This window comes from Microcaecilia unicolor, chromosome 4 (genome assembly GCF_901765095.1).
Source record: "Microcaecilia unicolor chromosome 4, aMicUni1.1, whole genome shotgun sequence".
Classification (NCBI taxonomy): domain Eukaryota; kingdom Metazoa; phylum Chordata; class Amphibia; order Gymnophiona; family Siphonopidae; genus Microcaecilia; species Microcaecilia unicolor.
The window spans coordinates 209,863,250-209,886,421 of NC_044034.1; the positions used below are offsets into that span (position 1 = coordinate 209,863,250).

General features: G+C 43.7%; 1 protein-coding gene across 2 annotated transcripts in view; it reads left to right on the top strand.

The window, feature by feature from the left end:
• The window catches only part of BEST1 (bestrophin 1), an 84,394-nt gene that overhangs the window by 11,753 nt on the left and 49,469 nt on the right, over nt 1-23,172 (top strand). The window lies entirely within an intron of this gene.

Consider the following 23,172-nt stretch of genomic DNA (forward strand, 5'->3'; position numbering starts at 1 on the left):
AATTACTTATAATGACTAGAGGTCAAGTGAAGCAGGAGCTTGCTGTTGGGCATAGACACACGATATAGTCTCGGCATAAAACACAGCTAAGTACCAGTTTCTTAACTCTTTATTAAAGGAAATAAGATTCAAACACAGTTAACAATATTGAGGTTTTTCTGACTAATGAGGATACTCGCTAGCGTACATACTGTATGATTGAAATTAAGGTATACGCTAAGCAAGCCGGTCACCTGTCCTAATGAGATTAGAATCAGCTGGTACCGAGTGTCTGAAGACTTTTCCTCAAAAGCAATAATAATTTTCCGGCAGAGAATTTTACTTGCCTAAGGTGGACTTTAAAATACCTTAGGAAACTGGAAAACTGGGCATCCAAATGGCAGATGAAATTTAATGTGGAAAAATGCAAAGGTCCACCTTAGGAGTCAGCAGTCAAGAAAAAGATCTAGGTGTCACTATAGACAATATACTGAAATCTTCTGCCCAGTGTGCAGCGGTGGCCAAAAAAGCAAGCAGGATGGTAGGAATTATTTGGAAAGGGATGTAAAATAAGACCAAGGCTATTATAATGCCTTTGTATAGTTTCATGATGCGACCTCACCTTGAGTATTGCGTTCAGTTCTGGTCACCATTTCTCAAAATAGACATAGCAGAATTAGAAAAGGTTCAAAGAAGAGTGACCAAAATGATAAAGAGGATGGAACTCCTCCCATATGATGAAAGACTAAAGAGGGTAAGGCTCTTCAGCTTGGAAAAGATACGAATGAGGGAGATATAATTGAGGTCTATAAAATCCTAGAATGGGTAGAAGTGAATTTATTTTTTTACTCTTTCAAAAAAAGTACAAAGACCATGGGACACTCAATGAAGTTACTTGGAAATAGTTTTAAAACAGAGGATGTGGTAACAGCGGCTCGCGTATCTGGGTTTTAAAAAGGGTTGGACAAGTTCCTGGAGGAAAGGTCTGTGATTGAGATGGACATGGGGGAAGCCACTGCTTGCCCCAGGATTGGTAGCATGAATTGTTATTACTATTTGAGATTCTACATGGAATGTTGCTACTAATTGGGTTTCTGCCTGGTAGTTGTGACCTGGATTGGCCACTGTTGGAAGCAGGATACTGGGCTAGATGAACCATTGGTCTGACCCAGTATGGCTATTCTTATATTCTTAAGTACAATTGAAAAGTACATAAAACAATAACATAAAAATAAAAAACAATGAGAAAACCCTTCTGCGCCTTTTAATCAATCCACCACCTTATCCAAAACAACCACAGAATCAAAATCCATTATGCATAAAAAGTTTGAAGAGAAAGATATGTCTTAAGCTTTCTCTTAAAGTGGAAAATTCTAGTGTTAGCACATAAGCACCGCCATACTGGGAAAAGACCAAGGGTCCATCAAGCCCAGCATCCTGTCTCTGACAGTGGCCAATCCAGGCCTCAAGAGCCCGGCAAAAACCCAAACAAAACAAATTTTAAATTAATAATGTTCAATGGACTTTTCTTTCAGGAATCTGTCCAAACCTCCTTTAAACTCAGCAATGCCAACTGCTGTCACTACATTTTCTGGCAACGAGTTCCAGAGTCTAACTCCCTTCTCACCCATTACTTTGTCCCTTCCTCCCTTCTCAACCATTACTTCCTTCACCTGTAACTGTCTTGTCTGTCTGTATTATTTAGATTGTAAGCTCTTTTGGGCAGGGACTGTCTCTTTGTATCAGGTGTTTAGTGCTGTGTGCGTCTGGTAGTGCTATACAAATGCTAATAATAATAATAATAACTTTCTCCTATTTGTTTTAAATCTACCACATTCTAGCTTCATCTTATGTCCCCTGGTTCTATTATTGTTAGAAAGTGTAAACAAACGCTTCACATCTGTCCGCTCCATTCCACTCATCTTGTAGACTTCTATCATATCACCCCTGTTGCATCCATTCCGGCATCTGGTTTCTAAAAAAAGGTCCAACAGCAGAAAACACAGCTTCCCTTGTAATAGCGTAAGTTGCATAGGGCCCCTTTTACCAAGCTGCGGCAAAAGGGAGCCTGTGCTGGCGTCAGCGCATGTTTTCCATGTGCGCAAAGGTCCCCTTTTACCACAGCAGGTAAACTGGAAGTCTCTCTTTCCTGCAGGAAATGGCTGTGTGGCAAGTAAAGCACTTGTCGTGCAGCCATATCGGGGGGAACCCTTACCGCCACCCATTGAAGTAGCGGTAAGGTCTTCCACGCTAACCCAGCGGTATCTAGGCAGCGCACGGCACTGCCTGATTACTGCTAGGTACTCTCCGGTGCTACAAAAATAAATAAATATATTTTTGTAGCGCCAGATATGACGCCGTGCTGGGGGTGGGAAGTACTGCCGGGCTGCTGTGGTAACCCGGCAGTAGTTCTGGTTTAGCGAGCGGTAAGCCCACTGCTTAGTAAAAGGGCCTTTAGCTGTCACTATCACTTGTTTCCTGAACAAGTGTCATTGCAGTCTTTTTTATTTCTGGTACGAGTCATTAAGTGGAGTTTTTTTTCTGACCAATGATGGCTTTCTGTGTGCTGTAGCTGCCTGTTAAGGGCAGTGAAGAAATAGCTGAGGTCTTTTTTCTCCACTGCTGTAGCATGTTGCTTTAAGCACCAGAAGGTGTAAAACTGCTTGACCGGTTATTAGAAACTTGTTTTTAAGAGTTTCTTCTAAAGTATGCATATTGAAATTTTTAAGTCAGTATCTAAATGCCTTATGTTGAAGACCATTACCAACCTCCGGACCAGCTCCAAACTATTTATATCCTTTTAAAGGGTGTGGTCTCCAGAATTGCTCAGGGTACTCCAAAAGAAGTTCCAGCACCTCATTTCTCCTGCTGGCCATTCCTCTTCCTATGCACCCAGGGGTCCTTTTACAAAGGCACATAAGGGCCTATGTGTGTCCAGCGTATGCCAAATCAGCATTACTGCCCAGCTACCACATGCCCTGGGCGGTAATTCCAAATTTGTCACGTGCCAAAAACACGCAGTAGAAAATATTTTCTATTTTCTCTCACGGGGTACCTACCCAGTGGTAAACGGCAGTTGGCGCGTGCTGCATGCTTACCACCTGGGTAGCGTGTAAGACCTTACCGCTAGGTCAGTGGGTGGTGCTAAAGGTCTCAGGCTGATGGATGCAAGCTGGTTTCAATTTTTGCACATGTCCATTTTCCAGCCCCTTAATAAAGGCCCTTTTTCCTAGATGTGATAAAAAATGGCCCGGCTTGCTCCCAAAAGACATGCTCGCACTACTGCAGGCCACTTTTTACCATGGCTTAGTAATAGGGCCCCAAGCATTTATTTGGTTTTTGCCATCATGGTATCTACATCTTTTGTCATCTTTTCATCATTGGATACAACCACTCTTCTTTTATCTTTAAACAAATTTTATTGATGACAAAAATAGATTGAAACTATTGGTAACATCAATAGAAACCTTGCCAGAACAACTAACACCTACTCAATACAAAGAGACAAGTACAGTCATCAAACTTTTAACCATTTTAATCTTCCCCACCCACCCCCTCTACAACCACAACCACTCTTCTTTTGTGCATAGAAGAATTTTATCCCCCTGTATATTACAGCTCCTTTGGGTTTTTCCAGCCCAGATGCATAACCCTATATTTTTTTAGTATTAAATCTTAGCTACTACACTCTAGATCAGGCTTGTCTAACCTACAGCCTGTGGGCCAGAACCAGGCCCACCAAGTGATTCTTCCTGGCCCGCAGGAGCTCGGCAATTCTCAGAATTTTCCCACCATGATTCGTCTCTCTGAAAGTTTGAGCCATGTGGTGCCAGAATTTCAGGTTGTAAAATGGCTACAATTTCTATTATCCCATTAATGGCCACACATGAGCCTTTACCGCTACCTATTTACTAGGCAGTAAGTGCTCCCATACTAACCCCACACTAATCAGGCAGTGCTTGGTGATTTACCTGCATTACCTGACTAGCACAGGGCAAGCCTACTCTCTACCTCAAAACATGCCTCTTGCACTAAAAAATAAAACGTATTGTTTAGCACATGAGTAGTACACACCGATTCTAAAACTACCACAGGACGCCTGAGCGCATCTTGCGGTAGTGCCTTTTTAACCTGCAATAAGCACACATTAGTGCTTACCACAGCTTTGTAAAAGGACCCCATAATATCTTAAAAGAAAGAATTTTAAATTCAATATAGGCAGAAATCGGCAACAAATATTACATTTATCATGGAGTGACCCTATCAAATTTGGACTTGTGAAGTATAATCTTAGCTGCTACATTTTGTATCAATTATTATTATTATTGCATTTGTATCCCACATTATCCCACCTTTTTGCAGGCTCAATGTGGCTTACAATTCATCGTGGATATTGGAAATAGAAAAGAGTGTACATTTGGATTTACAGCAAGTTTTGGGTACATGATGGTGAAATACATAATATTGGGAATAGAAAAGAGTATACATTTGTTTTAGCAGAAGTTTTGGTTACATGAGGACATGGTTAATTGAGGACGAGTAACCAAATTTTGGTGATACCTAAATTCAATACATTTCAAAGTCAGTTTGCGAAAAAACGAGGACATAAACTATTTTCTGTAAATCATCTAAGGAAAAATAAGAATGAATTTGATGAATAAACTATAACTTAACAAAAATTACATAAATAATACCATGAATTTGTGTTTCAAAGTTGATGTGGAATCTAGTATCACTCTCAGACTGAGCAGTTGACTGTAAGGGTATGGTCTTACAATCCAATATCTGACCCTCTGCTGGAATACACTCATTTTTCCCTCTAACCCATTGCAATATAGTTTTCTCTATATTTAATTTTAATAAATGGCTAATTATTTAAAAAAAACACACTCATTTACAAAATGAAATGTATCCACTGCTGGAAACTTTATCGGAAAAATAATCTGCACATCATCAGTATATATATATAAAGGTAAGTTCATAGATCAAAGTAATGTCCCCACAGAAGCAAAAAAAATACATTAAAAAGAATAGGAGACAGAGGGGAAATATGTGCAAACTTTGCCAATGACTTAATCAGGCCCTGCTCATGGAATATAAGGTAGTTGAGGAGGACTAGATTTGTGAGTGGAGCAGTGTGTACGGTGGTAGGGCAGTTGTGTGGGAAGGGTAGTTTGAGGGTATCGTTTCAGCCCGAGCTGAGCCCCCCAATGCTGCAGACCCCCTTCCAGGGCAGAGCAGACCGAATCGAAGGGCCGGAGCGTCGGACCAGCAGCAACGGCTGGTGCTCCGCGCCACAGCGGCAGAACGGAGCGCCGGGCCTGCCAAGATGGCCAGCGCTCCGCAGCAAGGGAGCGCTCCTCACCAATGTGAGGAACGTGACAGTGCAGTAGGCAAGTATGGGCCTCATAGAAGGCACCTGTAAACACCTCTTTTTCTAATGGGCAACTACCAACAGCATTAAAAAGGGCAGTGGTTCACCCTTTGCTAAAGCAAAACAACCTTGACCAGGACAAACTTGAAAGTTACCGGCCAGCATCCAACATCCCATTTCTCATTATATATAATTTTTATTAAGTTTTTAATACTTATACAGATATTATCAATACTGCAAAGTATAATACAGCCATTAAACAATAAGCTTTTAAGTCAGGAAATCAAGAAAATATTTTCTTTATATAACATGACTTCCTTAGACCTCAATATGGAAGATAAGGGGGGGTAGGAATATAGTGAAGTTTAAACATAATATATACATAAATCATTATAATTTTAATTATGGTTCCGTTTTCCTTTCTTCTTTATTACTCTACAGATTTCTTGCTGTCTAGGAAGGTCTGAAGTTGGTTAGGCAAATAATAGACATATTTTATCTGATTTAGTCTAATAATACATTTACAAGGGTAAGCCAGGAGAAATGAAGCCCCCAATTCCAAAACTTTTGGTCTCATAGAAAGGAATATTTTTCGTCTTTCTTGAGTAGACTTCGTCACGTCCGGGTAAAGCCAAATTTTTTGACCAGCAAACAAACAGTCAGTAGATTTAAAATATAAACGCATTATTGCATTTAAATCCTGCTGAAATACAAATGAAACAATTAATGTCCCTCTTTCTGTTACATCTTCAATTGATTGTTCCAAAATATCTGTGACGTTTTGCAGGTCTATTGACTTCTCTGAATCTATTTTTTTCATTGTAGATGGTATATAATAAATTTTATTTAACGGTGGAAACACTTCTTGGGGAAATTTCAAATTTTCTTTTAAAAATCTGCAAAACATATCATTCGGGGACACTCCCATCAATCTAGGAAAATTCAGTATTCGAAGATTTAATCTCCTATTATAGTTCTCCACTTGCTCTATCTTCCTTCTTAAATCCATATTATCCTTTATCACTGCAATTTTAAATTCTTCAGTTTGTTTTGATTCTCCCTGCAAGGCCTCAATTTTCAAAGACAAATCTTGTTTCACCAACTCATGGGAGTTCTTCACCTCCTGTATATTAACATTCAATATCTTTACCTCTTCAGAAGATTGTTTCAATATTTTGTCCATTTCTACCAACTTTAGCCAAATCTTCCCCAGGCTCACCTCCATCTCTCCGGCAACTGCAATGTTTTCTCCAGATTCGAGCTCCCCTCTGGGCTCCTCGGGATCGCCCCTTCTGGGTTCCACAGGGAGCCCCGTTCGAATCGCAGCAGCTGCAGGGCAAGGAGGCGTCATAGAGCTTGGCGGGGAGAGAGATGTTTCAATTTCCAGCGGGGGAACCGCTTCACCGGTTTCTCCCGCTATGGACTCCGCGTCACCACGTCGGGAAAGAGCGGGGAAGAAGCGCTCCAGGCCCACAGTTACTGGCGTGGACGTTCCAGAAGGTAGGGGATTCTTCCGAATCGTTCCCTTTCGTTTTGTATGCGGCATATTGTAATGAGGCAACTAGAAAAAACAAGTTTTAGCAACTGTAGAGCGGAGAACACCTCAAACGTTACCGCTCACGGCGCCATCTTGACACGCCCCCCTCCAACATCCCATTTCTAAGGAAACTCATCGAACAAACAGTCTGTTCAACTTAATGATTGGCTAGAAGAGAAAAACTGACTAGATCCATGTCCATCTGGATTCAGACCCGGTTATGAAACAGAAACGGTCCTTGTATCTCTCTACTAGATGATCTTCACAGAAACCGAGACAGGGGATTCACCTCGATGTTAGAACTGCTAGATTTCTCAGCAACTTTTGACACTATGGATCATGATATCATGCTAGCACGACTGACAGAAACAGGTATCAATGGAACAGTACTTGCCTGGTTCAGATCTTATCTATCACACAGGCAACAATCCATAATGTTTGGCAGCAATTCATCACCACCATGGACACTGACCTGCAGGGTATCACAAGGATCAATACTGTCACCTATTCTGTTCAATATCTACCTCAAGCCACTAGCTGTCACGTCTGTGGCCGTGACCCCTCTCAGACTCACCTTATTTCCTGTGGTCAGCTTCTGAGCTGGCTTCTGTCTATTCTTTGTGAGTTAGTTCTGTCTCTGTCTCTATGTGCTGGCTGCATTGAATTGTCTGTGTGCTGTTTCCTGTTCCAGACTTCAGCCCAGTCCAGTCCGGATCTTCTGGTCTGCTTGACTTGCTTGGCTTGTTTGAGCCTGCACAGCATCCGTAGTTGCCTGGTGACTGCTGCAGCTGAATCTCAGCTGCTGCTGGGCTTATTAGCCATTTGGAAACTCTCTGCTTTGCCTTTGCATCGCCTAAGGCCCTGGTTTGTTGGTGCTTGCTGCACTTCTGTCTAGTCCAGTTTATAGTCTGTATTCTTGCCTGATTCTAGTTTAGTCTTGGTGTAGCTTTGTGTTCTGTACTGCTTGTTTGCTGTATTGCTTGTTTCCCAGTCTTGCTCTTGTTTGTATGTCTTTGTCTAGTGCTAGGTTGTCTCTGTTTCTTGTTCAGTGGCTGCCTGGCAGCTTTCAGTTCTGTCTCTTATCTATCTGTGTTTGTTCCTTGTTTCAGTGGCTGCTTGCAGCTTTCAGATCTGTCCCTTGTCTGTCTGAGAGTCCTAGTCTAGTTTTCTGCCTAGCCTCCCTGTGTGCTCTAGTCCCTGTGTGTATCCTGCTGGAATCCAGTTCCAGCCTTGTCCAGTAAGTCCTGCCGGCCACCTGCACTCAGGGGCTCAACTCCTGAGGAATGGTGGCTAAGTGCAGGTGAAGTCTAGCTGGCCCTGTCAGAGTTCTGCCTTATCCCTGTGTGGGGTGGTTTTGCCTGCCACTGCTGCTCCTCGGCAGTGGTCCAAGGGCTCACAAACCTAGTTCCTGCTTTTGTGAAAACGTGACACTAGCTGAGTTGATTCGTTCAATGGACACTCAGGTCTACATCTATGTGGATGATGTGCAGCCACTCATATCCATTGAACCTGACTTACCTACCTTGAATAAACTGATTACCTGTCTAACATCAATTCAAAAATGGGCTAAACACAACAAACTTTGCCTGAACCCAAGTAAAACCGAGCTTCTCTGGGTCCCTAACATAAGTGGATACATACCAGACATCAAAAAACTTTTTGGGAAGTACAAACTCCCCCTCAAAACACAAGTCAGGAACTTTGGAATACAGTTAGATTCAACACTTACTTTGATTCCCCAAATCCTAGCAACCTTCAAGAGCTGCTTCTACTATTTGTGACAGTTATGCTGCCTCTCTCCTTACATTGAGAAGGTAAATCTTATCCCAATTGTGCACGTCATGATAACATCAAGAATGGATTACTGCAATGCACTATACAATGGTCTGACTACAAAGGGCCTGCACCAGCTCCAGTTAATTCAGAATGCAGCAGGAAGACTCATAGAAGGTTGCAAGTGATATGACCACATCACACCATTTTTGCAAAAACTTCATTGGCTACCAGTACAATAACCGCTAGAAATTACCAAGTGCTTTCAAATTCTATTACATCTTCTCCATGGAAACCCGAATATGGAGTGCCTCAGGGATCGCTGCTTTCACCGACTCTCTTCAACTTAATGATGATGCCACTGGCAGAATCATTATCCAATCAAGGACTCAATCCTTACATCTACGCTGATGATGTCACAATATATATCCCGTTCAGAAATGATTTAACAGAAATCACAAAGAAAATCAATCACAGCTTCCAAATAATGAATTCGTGGGCCGATGCATTCCAACTAAAGCTTAAGACTCAATGCCTTATCCTTTCATCTCAATATAACAAGGTCAATTATGCTATTAACACTCCAAACCACGTTCTTCCTGTCTCAGATACCTTGAAACTCCTGGGAGTCACAATTGATTGAAATCTTACCCTAGAAAGCCACGCAAAAAATGTAACAAAGAAAATGTTCCATGCAATGTGGAAACTTAAAAGAGTTAAACCTTTCTTCCCAAGGGAGGTTTTTCGCAACCTGGTGCAGTCAATGGTGTTAAGCCATTTGGACTACTGCAATTCCATTTATGCCGGATGTAAAGCACAAATCATTAAGAGACTTCAGACAGCCCAAAACACTGCAGCCAGACTCATATTTGGAAAGGCAAAATATGAAAGTGCCAAACCCCTCAGAGAAAAATTACACTGGCTACCATTAAAAGATCAAATTACATTCAAAATCTCTACCCTGGTCCACAAAATTATTCATGGTGAGGCCCTGACATATATGTCTGACCTCATCGATTTACCAGCAAGGAATACAAAAAGTTTGTCACGTACTTTCTTGAATCTCCATTATCCCAATTGCAGAGGACTTAAATTTAAATCAATATATGCATCTAGTTTCTCCTACATTTGTATGCAACGTTGGAATGCACTGCTGAATACCATAAAAACAACACACAATTTGGCAGCCTTCCAGAAACTATTAAAGACTAACCTGTTCAGAGAGACTTATCAAAAGGACCCTTCTTAAAAACAGGACATCAGAACTGTACCAGAATTAGTTAACATTGAATTATTCTTATTTTGGTTACTTTATCACATTGTCATTATTGAACGCTTTTCACTAGTCTTGATTTCAGCACCTGAAATGTATTGATTACCGATTTTATTCTAATTTACTGTGTACTCTATATACTCTGATTGGAACATTCTTCTTATTCCGGAAATGGCGATCGCCAGTACGGTATTTGTAAGCCACATTAAGCCTGCAAAGAGGTGGGAAAATGTGGGGTATAAATGCAGAACATAAATAAATAAATAAATATCTAAATACCAGAGTGCTATTTTCCATACTTCATAGCAAGAGTGTACATTCCCTAATTACCTGTCCCAATGCAACTGAAGCTTTTACCTCCTCAGTGCATGTAAATGGTTTCATCCCTGTGTGGATTCTCTGATGCCATGTGAGGCTTTCTTTCCAACCAAAGCTTTTACCACACTCAGGACATGTAAACAGTTTCTGTGTATTCTCTGGTGCATTGTGAGGTTTACCTTCTGACCAAAGCTTTTATCAGACTCTATACATGCAAATAATTTCTCTCTCTCGTGTGGACTTTCTGATGCACTTTGAGATTTACATTACAACCAAACCTTTTACCACATATAGAACATGTGAATGGTTTCACTTTATTTTGGATTTTCTTGTGTATTTTGTATGTTTTGCATTTGGATGTATTTGTTTGAAAATGGACCAAAAAATAAAACATTCAAATCACAAAACATTTTTCCAAGCAGCATTTTCAAAAGGAAAAGAGAGACTTTTTTTGTAGAACATGACCTTTCCTGTTCTGATTTTGGACGTTTTACAAAAAAGTCCAAATTCAAACTTAGATGTCATATCCAAAAATGCCCCTTGTGCATTTGACGTGCCCAAAGTCACAAGGAGCAGCAGTGGGAATTGAACCCACGTTACCAGGATCAAAGCCAGCTGCATTAACCATTAAGCCACTCCTCCTCTGTTTTGGACATTTTGCATTTGGACATTTTTTTGTTCGAAAATGGACCAAAAAAAAAAGGACGTCCAAATCACAAGACGTCCATAGCATTTTCAAACACAAAAGATAGACATCTATCTTTTTTGAAAATGACCTTCTTTTCTGTTCAGAATTTGGACGTTTTTGTAAAAAGTCCAAATTCTGATTTAGACGTTCTATCGAAAATGCCCCTCCACGCCATACTTTCGGGCACATTTTCGAAAAAGAAGGATGTCCAAAAAGTGACTCAAAGGCACATGGACGTCCCTGTAAAAGAAAGTCGTCCAAATCCAATAATCGAAACAGGGCCGTGAAGATGTCCTCAGCGCGAGGACGTCCATCTATGGATGTCCCCATGGGGGGCGTGTTAGAGATGTGTTACTGGCGGCGTTATGAGATGGGCGCCTCCAACATATAACGTATAGCGAAATGGTTTCGCATGGGCAGGAACATGGGCGTCCTTAGTTAGACCTGAAATAAAAGCGACCAGGGTAAGGGGGAAGTCGTCTTTAGACCCATTAGCGATTTTGTGGAGTTGGAGAGTGGCAAGATCGTTGTTGGGAGAGAAAGCTGAGAGTTTGTTGAGTACCTGTTACCTTTATCTGTGTGCCCTAGTCGGAACGTTTTCAGCCTCACCTGCCTCTTTTGTGTTTTACCTTTTCAGCTTTCCCTATCCCCTTCTAGCCCCCAAACCCAGACACTACTACTCCTTCCTCTATCTCCCCCATCCCTCTCCATTCACTGCCCCCAAGTTCACATTTCATTCCCTTACCTCTTTGTTGTCTGTGTTTCTCTCTTTGTTCTGTGTGCTGCTGCTGCTGCTGCTGCTGTTGCTGCTGTTGCTGCTGTGTGTGTGTGTTTGTCAAGACTGTCGTTTGCTGCTTGGAGAGTGAGTGGCTAGAGGGTATGGCAGGAGAGTGTGTAGTGGTTCAGAGAGTGCTTGCAGTGTGGCTGTGCTGTGTGTGACTGCATTGTTTGTCGGTGGTGGGATAGTGAGTTCAGGTTGTGTTTGTTGCTGCTGTGTTTCACCAGGTTGGTAGGGAGAGGTGAACATTGGTGTCACTGCACTGCACCTGTAGTGTGGGGAAATGGAGGCACTAAATGCACAGGTGGCTCACATGTTGGAGGAAGAGGGGAGGCACCACAGGAGGTACTCACGCCCCAGAGTTTTCAGGCCCCGTTGCAGTTTCCTAGACCTCATTGACCTGCAGTGTCTCACTAGGTACCGGTTTGATACGGCTGCCTTTCAGCACCTTTGTGACCAGCTCAAACCCCTCCTGCAGTCCAGGACCCATAGGAACAACCCCATTCCTGTGCACCTAAAGATCACTGCTTCTCTCTCTTTTCTGGCCACTGGGAGTTTCCAGTCTGTCCTATCTGTTAACATAGGTCTCACCCAGGCTTCCATTTCTAACTACCTCACCCAGTTCCTTGATGCCTTCCTTACCCATACCTCTGAGTACACCACCTTCCCCACCACCCCCAGGCCCTGCAGAACAACATGGCTGACTTCTACACCATAGCTCGCTTCCCCTTGGTCATAGGCGCCACTGACTGCACACATGTCACACCCACCCCCACCCTGGGCACAAGAGGCCAACTATAGGAACAGGAAAGCATTCCATTCACTCAATATGCAAGTTGTGTGTGACACCCAGGTGGAGATTCTAAACGTGTGTGCACGATACCCAGGTTCCACCCATGACGCCTATATATTGCAGCACTCAGGAATCTTCCACAGGTTTGACAGAGGAGAGATCACCGGCGAATGGCTCCTAGATAAGTGCAGCATGGATCTGCCCAAACTATGCCTCCTCCACCGGGCAACCCTCAGCATTGTCTCCCTCCAGCTCACTCCACAATCCACTATCCCCCACCCCCCACATCCACAAGGTACCCACTCCAAACAATACACACTCATCTTTCTCATCCTCTTTCTCCACAAAGGTGACAGAGGCTACCCACAGCAGAGTTGGCTCATGACCCCCATAGTGCACCCACAAACAGGACCGGAGCAGAACTACAACAGCACACATCGGACCACACATGGCATCATCAAGTGCACCTTCGGACAACTTAAGAACAGGTTCTGATGTCTGGATCATTCTGGAGGGGAGCTCCTGTAAAGCCCCCAAAAGGTGGCAAAGATATTCCTGGTCTGCTGAATGCTACATAATTTGGCAATGCACAGAGGACAGGCCCTCCCAGAAGAGCCACAGCAACCACAGCAGCAGGCCCCAGATGAAGAGGATGAGGAGCCCCCTCCACCTCCCGCCCACAGAGCAGAGCAGAGTGCACACCAGTTGGAGGTCAGAGCCAGGCAAAGACTCATCACCACAAGTTTTGTGTGAGAGTTAAGTTGACATTTATTGCTATCACATACTACTTACACACCACCACCACCACCACCCCTCCCACCACCATCACCCGCTTTGTGCATATTCCCCTCCCTCCAACCCTCACACTCCTTCCTCCCACCTCCCAGCACCCCCCCCCCCCACCCCCCCAGCATGTCCCATCACTTTCCCCGCCCCTCCCTTGGCCCCGTCCCTGTCCCCTTCTACCCCTCCACCGTGTTCCTGAGCAGCTGGTGGCAGTCCAGCTGTTGGTGCTGCAGGGGAACTGTTCAGAGTCCTCCTCTGATGAGGTCCCACTGTCCTCTGTGTCCACAAAGCAGCCTGCTGCCTCAGCTGCCCTCTGGAAGTCCGGCCACCTTGTGGTCTGTGGTTTGCCCTTCAACCTGGGCACAGGACCCAGAAGGGGAGCTGGTGTGGTGGCTGCTTGACCAGTGGCTGGGGGGGGGGGTGCTGAGGATCTCAAGCTCTTCTTTGCCAGCGGTTGCTGTGCAGTGGTGGAAGTAGACGCCACTTGTTGCTGCATCAGAGCTGTACTGTGTGCTTTCAGGTCACGCCGTAGGCCCTCGATGCTCTGCTCCAGCCGTTGGAGCTGCTGTACCACTTCCCATTGGGCTTGTACCACTTCCCGTTGCAGCTCCAATTTCTGGCGCCGGTAATCTTCCAGGTGCACATTGTGGCCCAGCAATTGTGTTGCAAGGCGCAGTAGCTGCCTCCCCTGGCTGGATAGCCTCTGCTGAGGATGTGCTCCCCCTTCTGCATCTTCTTCCTCTGTGCCACCATCGGCAAAGGCTGTGGGTGGTGGAGGGAGAGCCGGCGCTGCTGCTGCTGCTGCTGCTGCTGTGTCCTGTGGTTCCACTCCATGTGACTGGTCCTGTGTGCCTTCTTGTGCAGGCACACCTCCAGGCCCACTGGTTTGCTGCTCTGTGTGCTGTTCATTGTGCTGGGGCTGGTGGCCACTAGGGCCAGCTTCTGCCTCTGACTGGCTGTCATCACCTGCATAGCAAAAGGGGAGGAAGTGTGTTGGTCAAAATAACCCACTTTTGTTTTTCAGCATTCATATACATAGCCCCACACGCAAAAACCCAGCAAAGAGATGGTGAGGAATGGGATTGGCAGGCAAGCCACAGATGTCATTGTACATGGTACAGAGCTGGAGACGAGGAGCACAGTGTACTTCAGAGACTGATGTGCAAGAGAGCCACACAGTTAGGTGGGTAGACATAGAACTGTGGAAGGAGTTCAGAGGACACAGTGGCTACAGCACAGACTTGTGGGAAGGAGATATGTACAATCTGGTGATGGGAAAAGAGGAGGGAGTGGGGACGGCCCCCAAAGCTGTGAAACAGTGGTAATCTACATACACATAGCTGGAAACCCTCCCCCTCTCCACCTGGCTACTCCCTTTGTCATGGTCTATAATGAATAGTGATTTGTACTGCATGTGGTGTTCTCACCCCTTCCCCTACTTAGAAGCACCACACTGTCCCTCACTTGTGTAAAACAGAGTGTAGTGCAGCACAACAGATACCCCAGCTTCCTAATGGTGAGCCTACCTGAGCCCTCAGGCTGTGCTGATGTGTCCAGAGACCCAATGCCATGGATCCCCTCCTGGGGCAAGAGCCCATGAATGATGTACTCTAGGGGGGTCAAATTAGCAGTGTCATCTGCTGGGGGGTTGGCACCAGCCTTCTTCCTCAAATAATGCATCGACCGGTGCCACTTCCGCTTGCAGTTTTCCACATCCCTGCTACAATGGTTGACCCGGTCCCTCACTGCCTCCCATTCTATCTGCTTTGTTGTAGCAGCCAGCCTCTGGCCCATGGGAGCAAAGAGATGTGTGTGCCTTTTTTGTATTTCTTGCACCAGCAGTTCAATTTCAGGGTCACTGAAATTACCCTTGCGGGTGGGTGCCTGTTTTGGTGCCATTCTAATATTGGGATGCAAAGATTTGAAAATACTGTGGACGCTTAAATACTGTCCTAGGGATGTCCATATAAGAGCGGGATGGGTGTCCCCAAGATGGACGTCCTAATTTCGATTATGGACAAAATCCCTAAACGTCCACAGCTGCTCTGCCGATTTGGGCGCCCTCATTTCGATTATGAGTGGGAATTATAGACGTCCCCAGCTGCTCTGTGTTTTAGACGCCCTAATTTTGATTATGGGTGAAAATGATAAACATCCCCAGCAGCTCTTCCAGTTTGGCAGTTTGCATTCCCTTTATTGGCGCCTCTCTGTGCTTGCACTTTAGAGGTTTTTCTTTAGATTATGGGGTGGTATTTCAAAGCACTTTAGCTTCAGTTATAGTAAACCTTGTTTTTCCCACTGTATGCTTTTGTACACCTGTTTGTTTTGGGGGGATTTTTTTTGTGGGGGGGGGGGGGGACTTTTTTGCCAATTCTTGAAAGATAACTGGTGTGTGGGCTGTGTACCTTTCCTTTCCAAAAATTTCTGACTGGGTGTTAGCTGGCAGCTTAGCTCTGCATTTTCTACATCTGGCCAACTCTCCATTCTCTACCCTCCAGGAGCTGCTTACTGTGTGTGATGCGCTCCCTCACTGTCCCCCATTCTCTCTCTCCTTTGTTGAAGTAGGCAGCCTCTGGTCCCTTGGAGCCAACAGATTCTTGCACCAGAAGTTCAAGGTAAGCTCATGCCTCTCAGCCACCTTTTCCCTTTCTGCTATGTAGGTGCTAAACAAAACACTTCTTGCATCTTGCAGGACAGCTGGTCAAGAGGATTGCAAGAGACAGCAGTGGACTGTAATACACTGGACTCTGAGAGCCATGATTGTTTCTACCCAATTCATTGTACAGATGTCTTCTTCTCTAGTGGACAAACTCAGTTGTGGCTGCCTGTGGGGTGGGGGTGGGGAAGAGGCCCTGAGAATGGATGTGTGCATCCCTCATGGTCAAGGGTTCCCCATTCTCTGTATGTCTTCTGCATTCAAATCTTACCTCTATTTACAGCAGGTTCACGGGTATCCACAGCTGGTAGTTTTTCTTCCGCTTTGCACCACATGTGTCTCCCCGGTAGGTTCCATCCTTCTTTATGTGGTGAACCCCAGTCCCCTTTTATGAAATGTCCACCCATTCTCAAGGGTGCTGGGTGTGGGGAGGGGGGGAAGCATATATGCACTGATTGTCTTTTCCACATTATTGAACACAGTCCTACAATCTTCCATAGGTATGGACCAACAACATTTCTAAATTCTATCCTGCAAACCATTTTCTAGGTAGCCAAAGGTGAGTGCCTACCATGGCCTTGAGCCCTTAAGTCATGGTGAGGGAGAGGGGTTCTGGTTACAGTTCCTACTCTAAATTACCTGCAGGTGGCTACAGCCTGGTGCCTATATAATTCCCCTAGCCTGTGCCCTTCTGTACCTGATGTTTTTTTTTTTTTAATTATTATTTTATTTATGCATTTTATATATTCACAAGTATTTAAGCTTGTTACAAGAAACATTAGGCATGAATGAAACATATAATTTCAATACTTAAAATGAAAAAAAAAAAATACATTATTACTTCACCATGTCTACCTTAGACCACAATAAAGCAGATGAGAGGGAGAGGAGTCTAAACTGATTCAGGGAATCTAGTCAAGATATAATTAACAGGAAAGGCATAGCCTAACTTCCACCATTTCTCTTTAAATTATACTGGATTCATATCTTAACAATCTTTTTCAAATTTATAAACTCTCTCAGTTGAGTTGGTGCAAAAAATACATATTTTATACCTAAGTATTTTACAATACACTTGCAAGGATAGGCAAGTAAAAAAGTTGCCCCCAAGGATCTAGTTTCCACTCTCATTTCCAGAAACTGTTTCCTTCTCTCCTGAGTAATTTTAGTCACATCCGGAAAGATCCAAAGTTTCTGACCGCAGAACTCTAATTGAGTATTCTTGAAGTAAAGTTTTAATACTGCGTCAAAGTCTTGTTCAAATACAAATGATATTAGAAGAGTCGCTCTTGTCATTACTTCAGATAGTGAGTCCTCCAAAATCATTGAAATATCTTTTAACTCCTCAATTTTCTCCAAATTTAAGGGGGTCTCTACCTGATTTTTCTTAGAAGGTAAATAATAAATCTTATTTATCGGTGGAATATTTTGAGATGAGAACTTTAAATTTTTGCACAAGAAATTTTTTAAACATATCATATGGTGAAACTCCTATTGGTTTGGGGAAATTGAGAATTCGCATATTCAGTCTTCTATTATAATTCTCAATTTGTTCAATCTTTTGGCGCATATTTATATTATCTTTTATCACTGCTGAAACATTTTCTTTAAGTTTTCCAGTTTCTTCCTGAGAGCTCTTTTGTTGATCATTTAAATCTTGTTTCATTTTTTCCATAGATTTAGAGAGCTGATCAACAGTAGTTGCAAGGTTTTTAGTCTCTTGTGTGGAGGTAATTATAAGTTTTTGCATTTTCTCCATTGCCAACCACAACGTATCTAGAGTTACCACTCCGGGCAGGTTTCCCCGCGTTAGATTACCTTCAACTGCCGCGTTCATTTCCAAAGGGGGACACTCTCCGCTGACCACATCTTCACCAACTTCCGGGTTGTGTAGTTCAGCTCTCCCCTCTCGAATCGCGGCAGGACAGAGTGGCGTTCCAGTATCTGGAGGAGACAAAGAGATCTCACTCTCCAGCGACGCCGGAATCCCTGCACCAGCGTCTAGCGGAGTTTCTCCTCCTGTTTGTGTTGGTGTGCGCTGAGCCACGAAGTCATCGAGCGTTCCTTGCCTGGGAGAAGATGTGCGAGCCTGGAGGGGTAAGGCTCTCACCATTCCCTTTCTTTTAGTATGGGGCATTGCTTTCAGAAGAAAAAAAAAACGATAAGGCAATACACATCTCCACGAACTTCGGACACTCAGCGTCTTGGCGCCATCTTGACTCCTCCCTGTACCTGATGTTTTATATTGCAATTGTGATGAACTAAACATCCATCTAATGCTTTCCCTTTTCTTCTCAGCACTATATGCCATTGCTGATACATTCAATGTGAAAAAGATGACCCAGCTGTTTGTAGCTCCTTCCTAGCCTTGACCAATGTGGTTTGGTTGTGGGTAAGGGTGTCTGCTGATCAGAGAGCAAACATAGGCTAGGCGCTACCTATGGTTATCTGCAACTTTGTACTTGGCAGATCACTAGTGCTAGACAACATACCCATTATTTACACAACTCTGTGCTGTGGGGCTCTATGGTAAGGGGGGGGGTGGGGGGGAGGCTGGATGGGCATTTCTGTTCCTTAACAGAAATGCCCACCCAGCCTCCCCCCCCTTACCATACAGCCATGCATTTTGGAAGGAACAGGTGGCCTTCTGTATGGCCACACTTATGACACATATTTTCCAAAGTTTCTCTGTCACAGTTCACCTGTCATGTAACCCAGATTGCTGCCTCCTCTCACATCAACCCCAGCATTTGATAATATGTAGTGCACAAAGTACAGACACACACCCTGTTATCTCAAAAATATCAGACTTGTATTTAACCAACAAAAATAGAACTATTTAGAAACATATATTAAATTGTCCTCATTGAGGGCTTTGTCCTCCTTGCTGCTGCTGCATGGCCCTTTGCAGCAAGCTAACGAGCAGCACCAGGAGCTGCCTCTGTGGCCCGAAGTGCTGCTCGTTAGCCTGCTGCATCGCTGCCACCTCCTGCAGCAACTGGTTTTGGGTATGCACCAGTTGCTGCAGGAGGTGCAGTACAGCAGCATTGTGCTCTGCTGCTGCGGCTGTTAGTTCTGGTGGTGGTGATGGTGGTGTGGAGAAGGATGATGGTGTTGGGCCCTTGATTTCACCCTCCTCCTCATCCCCCTCAAGGGAGGCATATCCTGCCAGGGGTCTGGCCCTTTCGCCGCCGCTGCCTCCTCCTCCTCCACCACCACTGGGTTTTACTATGTGTTTTTGACTCCAAAGCAATCTTTTTTTCAAAGTCCCTTTTTGCCTTCCTTATTAGCGCTTTGCATTTGACTTGCCATTCCTTATGCTGTTTCTTATTATTGTCAGTCAAATCCTGCTTCCATTTTCTGAGGATTTTTTTTTTTTTTTTAGCTCTAATAGCTTCCTTCACCTCACTTTTTAACCATGCTGGCTGTTGCTTGGTCTTTCTTCCTCCTTTTTTAATACATGGAATATAACTGCTACTTTCCTCCTGCTCCTTTGGACTTCCAGCTCAGTTGATGCCAGGTCTGGGATCTGGCACTGTAAGCCATCAGTCACAGCTAACCCTCCCCCTCCTTTTAGATTGCACCCTCCCTATATATACCTGCTGTAGTCATTGCAGTAACATTCCTGAGCCAAGGATCATGTATTTGGGCTCCTTCTGGTATGGTATCTTACCATCTTATATGATAGATCTCATTAAGTTATCACCACGAAATAAATGCCACCTCATCATCTAGAGAATATCTCATATTACATTTCCCAAGTTGTAAAACTTAACCTACAAAAATAGGGAAGGGAAAGGAAATGGGACTTGATATACTGCCTTTCTGTGGTTTTTGCAACTACATTCAAAGTGGTTTACATATATTCAGGTACTTATTTTGTACTAGGGGCAATGGAGTGTTAAGTGACTTGCCCAGAGCCACAAGGAGCTGCAGTGGGAATTGAACTCAGTTCTCCAGGATCAAAGTCCACTGCACTAACCACTAGGCTACTCCTCCACTCCATAATATTCATAATGCTAATTTTTCTTACTAAGTACCAAACTCTGGAACTCATTACCCAAGTATATCAGACACTCAATCGATTATATATCATTTAAAAGTTTACTTAAAGCCCACTTCTTTAGATCTGTGTTCAGCAATATGAAAAGAATTTTTTTAATAGTTGTATTCTTGTATTAATATTAATTGTCTTCTAATGCTTCTTCTTAATTTGTTATGTAAGCCGCATTGAACCTGAGCTTTTGTGGGAAAATGTGGGGTAGAAATGTCATAATAAATAAGTCACTAGTACAAGCTCATTTTCAAAGCACTTAGTCTCCCAAAGTTCCATAGAAACCTATGGAACTTAGCCTCCCAAAGTGCTTTGAAAATATGCCTCCTACTAGGTGTCAGCCATAAGCAAAGACTACAACTCTACCTACAGCCAACCCAGGGACAGTGTGAGGGACTGAGCTACCAAACCAATCACCTAAGTATTTCATTCTGGTTGCCCCATTTCAAAAAGATGTACCCAAACTGGAAATAAAATAGAGAAGAGCAACAAAAATGGTAAAGGAGATGGAACAGAGCCTTACGAAGAAAGCTCAACAGATTAGGCTCTTTGGTCTGGAAAAGAGATAACTGAGAAGAGACATAATGGAGGTCTACAGAATCGTAAGTGGGGTGGAATAAGGTAATAAGAAATAGTTGTTTAGTACCAAGACTAGAATACACTCATGAAACTAACTGTAGCAGATTAAAACAAATTTCAAAGACTATTTTTCTTTATTTTCTTTACCTGCAAGCTGTGTATATTCAGGTACAGTAGGTAGTTCTCTGTCCCTGGAGGACTCACAGTCTGTTTGTACCTGAGGACACAAAAAGCCACAGTGGGATCTGAATTGGGGTCCTCTAGTTCTCAGCCTGCTGCTCTAGCTATTAGGGCTACTCCTGCATCAAAGTTTTCTAAGTCAATGAGGAGGCCTCCAGGGCAGGAATGGGCAACCTGTGGCCCGTGGACCAAATGTTGCCCTCCATTGAATTTTTATGTACACCTCAAGACCATATCGTTAGCCAGAATTTTGGTGATTTTAAATACTCTATTTCCCAAATGTTTTCAGAATAGCCATTCTAGCAGTTTGTTTCCATCGTGTTTTACTGAAATTTTTGCTTAATTATGTATTTATTTATTTATTTATCAATCACAGAAGGTCTATGGAGCTCTGTGCATTTCCTGATCTGTCACTATGTAGTGTTGTAGCCCGCTGTGGGTAGTACTGACATTCAAGCAACCTCTGTATATAATGGTTGCCCACTTCTGCTCCAGGGGCTCTACCTGGTAAATAAGTGAGATTGTATAACTCAGAACTTTCCAATATGTCTCTTGCCTCTCTCACAAAGAGTGTGGTTCTGCCCTTTATTTTTTTTTACAAACGTGAGAGCTCCATTAATACTTGGGGCATTACAAGTTAGTGTAGAAGTGGGAGGCAGCCAAGAGGGCTGCACTCTCAGATACCCCATTGGAGGAGCCAAGGGAGTTCCCCAGAACATGAAGAATGAAGCTCTTCCTTCCCCTGGAAGAAAACAAATTGAGAGAAGAAGAAAGGAGACTCCGAGTAGCAGTGTTCCAGGAGGATGAGAATTCCTAGGTCCAAGGGATAAGAGTTTGATCTGGGTACTTGTCTTGTGCAGAGGTAATTGTCTTTGAGAAGAGAGGTGACAGAAATTTTCTATAGTTCCTAGGTTGTGGGAGAAGAAGACACTTATAGGAAACAGTGACAGGCCCAAGGTTTTCAGAAAATGACTGCTCAACTGGATTATGTCTGTGGATGCTACTGCCTCAGAAGAGGAAACTGAACTGTGACCAGGAGTATAGTTGCTATGGATGGGCCTGGGTCCTCCACTTTTGTCTCAGTCCCCCCCCCCGCCAGCAGTCAGGCACACTATGGGTATAACTGACTAACTTGTTAGTCTCACTCACACACACAAGGAATGACTCGGGCTGACCATACTGCAGCAGGATATCCACTCCTCCATGTGCAACTTTCTTCAAATCAGTCACCTTACTTTCTAATTCTTCCTACTTTCTTACCCATCTATATGTTACAACTTTGCATTACCCTTTACTACCAATTATAATGTTCTATTACGTATTGTGTTGTAAAAAGAATTGAAGCGGTGCAAAGAAAAGCTACGAGAATGGTAAGGGATTTGCGTTACAAGACGTATGAGGAGAGACTTAATGACCTGAACATGTATACCCTGGAGGAAAGGAGAAACAGGGGTGATATGATACAGACGTTCAAATATTTGAAAGTTATTAATCCACAAACGAACCTTTTCCGGAGATACGAAGGAGGTAGAACGAGAGGACATGAAATGAGATTGAAGGGGGGCAGACTCAAGAAAAATGTCAGGAAGTATTTTTTCACAGAGAGAGTAGTGGATGCTTGGAATGCCCTCCCACGGGAGGTGGTGGAAATGAAAACAGTAACGGAATTCAAACATGAGTGGGACAAACATAAAGGAATCCTGTTCAGAAGGAATGGATCCTAAGGAGCTTAGCCGAGATTGGGTGGCAGAGCCAGTGGCGAGAGGTAGGGATAGTGCTGGGCAGACTTATACGGTCTGTGCCAGAGCTGGTGGTGGGAGGAGGGGCTGGTGGTTGGGAGGCGGGGATAGTGCTGGGCAGACTTACACGGTCTGTGTCCTGAAAAGGACAGGTACAAATCAAGGTAAGGTATACACAAAAAGTAGCACATATGAGTTTATCTTGTTGGGCAGACTGGATGGACCATGCAGGTCTTTTTCTGCCGTCATCTACTATGTTACTATGTGTTGACATTGCTAGTATACCATGTCATACTTTGTATTGTTTTGGAATATTTTTACTGCTGTAATTGCCTATTGCTCATGTTTGATCTATTCTTACTGAGTGAACTCCTTCAAAAAGGCGGTAAATAAATCCTAATAAATAAGGGATCCCCAAACAAGGCCAGCTGCAGAAATCCAGAGCCAGCTCACAAGATCAGCATCAGCCTGGGCTAGTCCACCAGTCCTCAATGCTCTGGCAATGTCAGCAAAAACTGCTTAAAATGCTGCTACTGTCTGCCAGCTTCTTCACTGCACTGCACAGCTCACTCAAAGGTGGCTCCAAATTTCTTTAACTGCTAAGGCTTGGGGATCCCCACTAACTAATGTATTTTTCATTTTATTTTTTTTGGGTGGGGGGTATA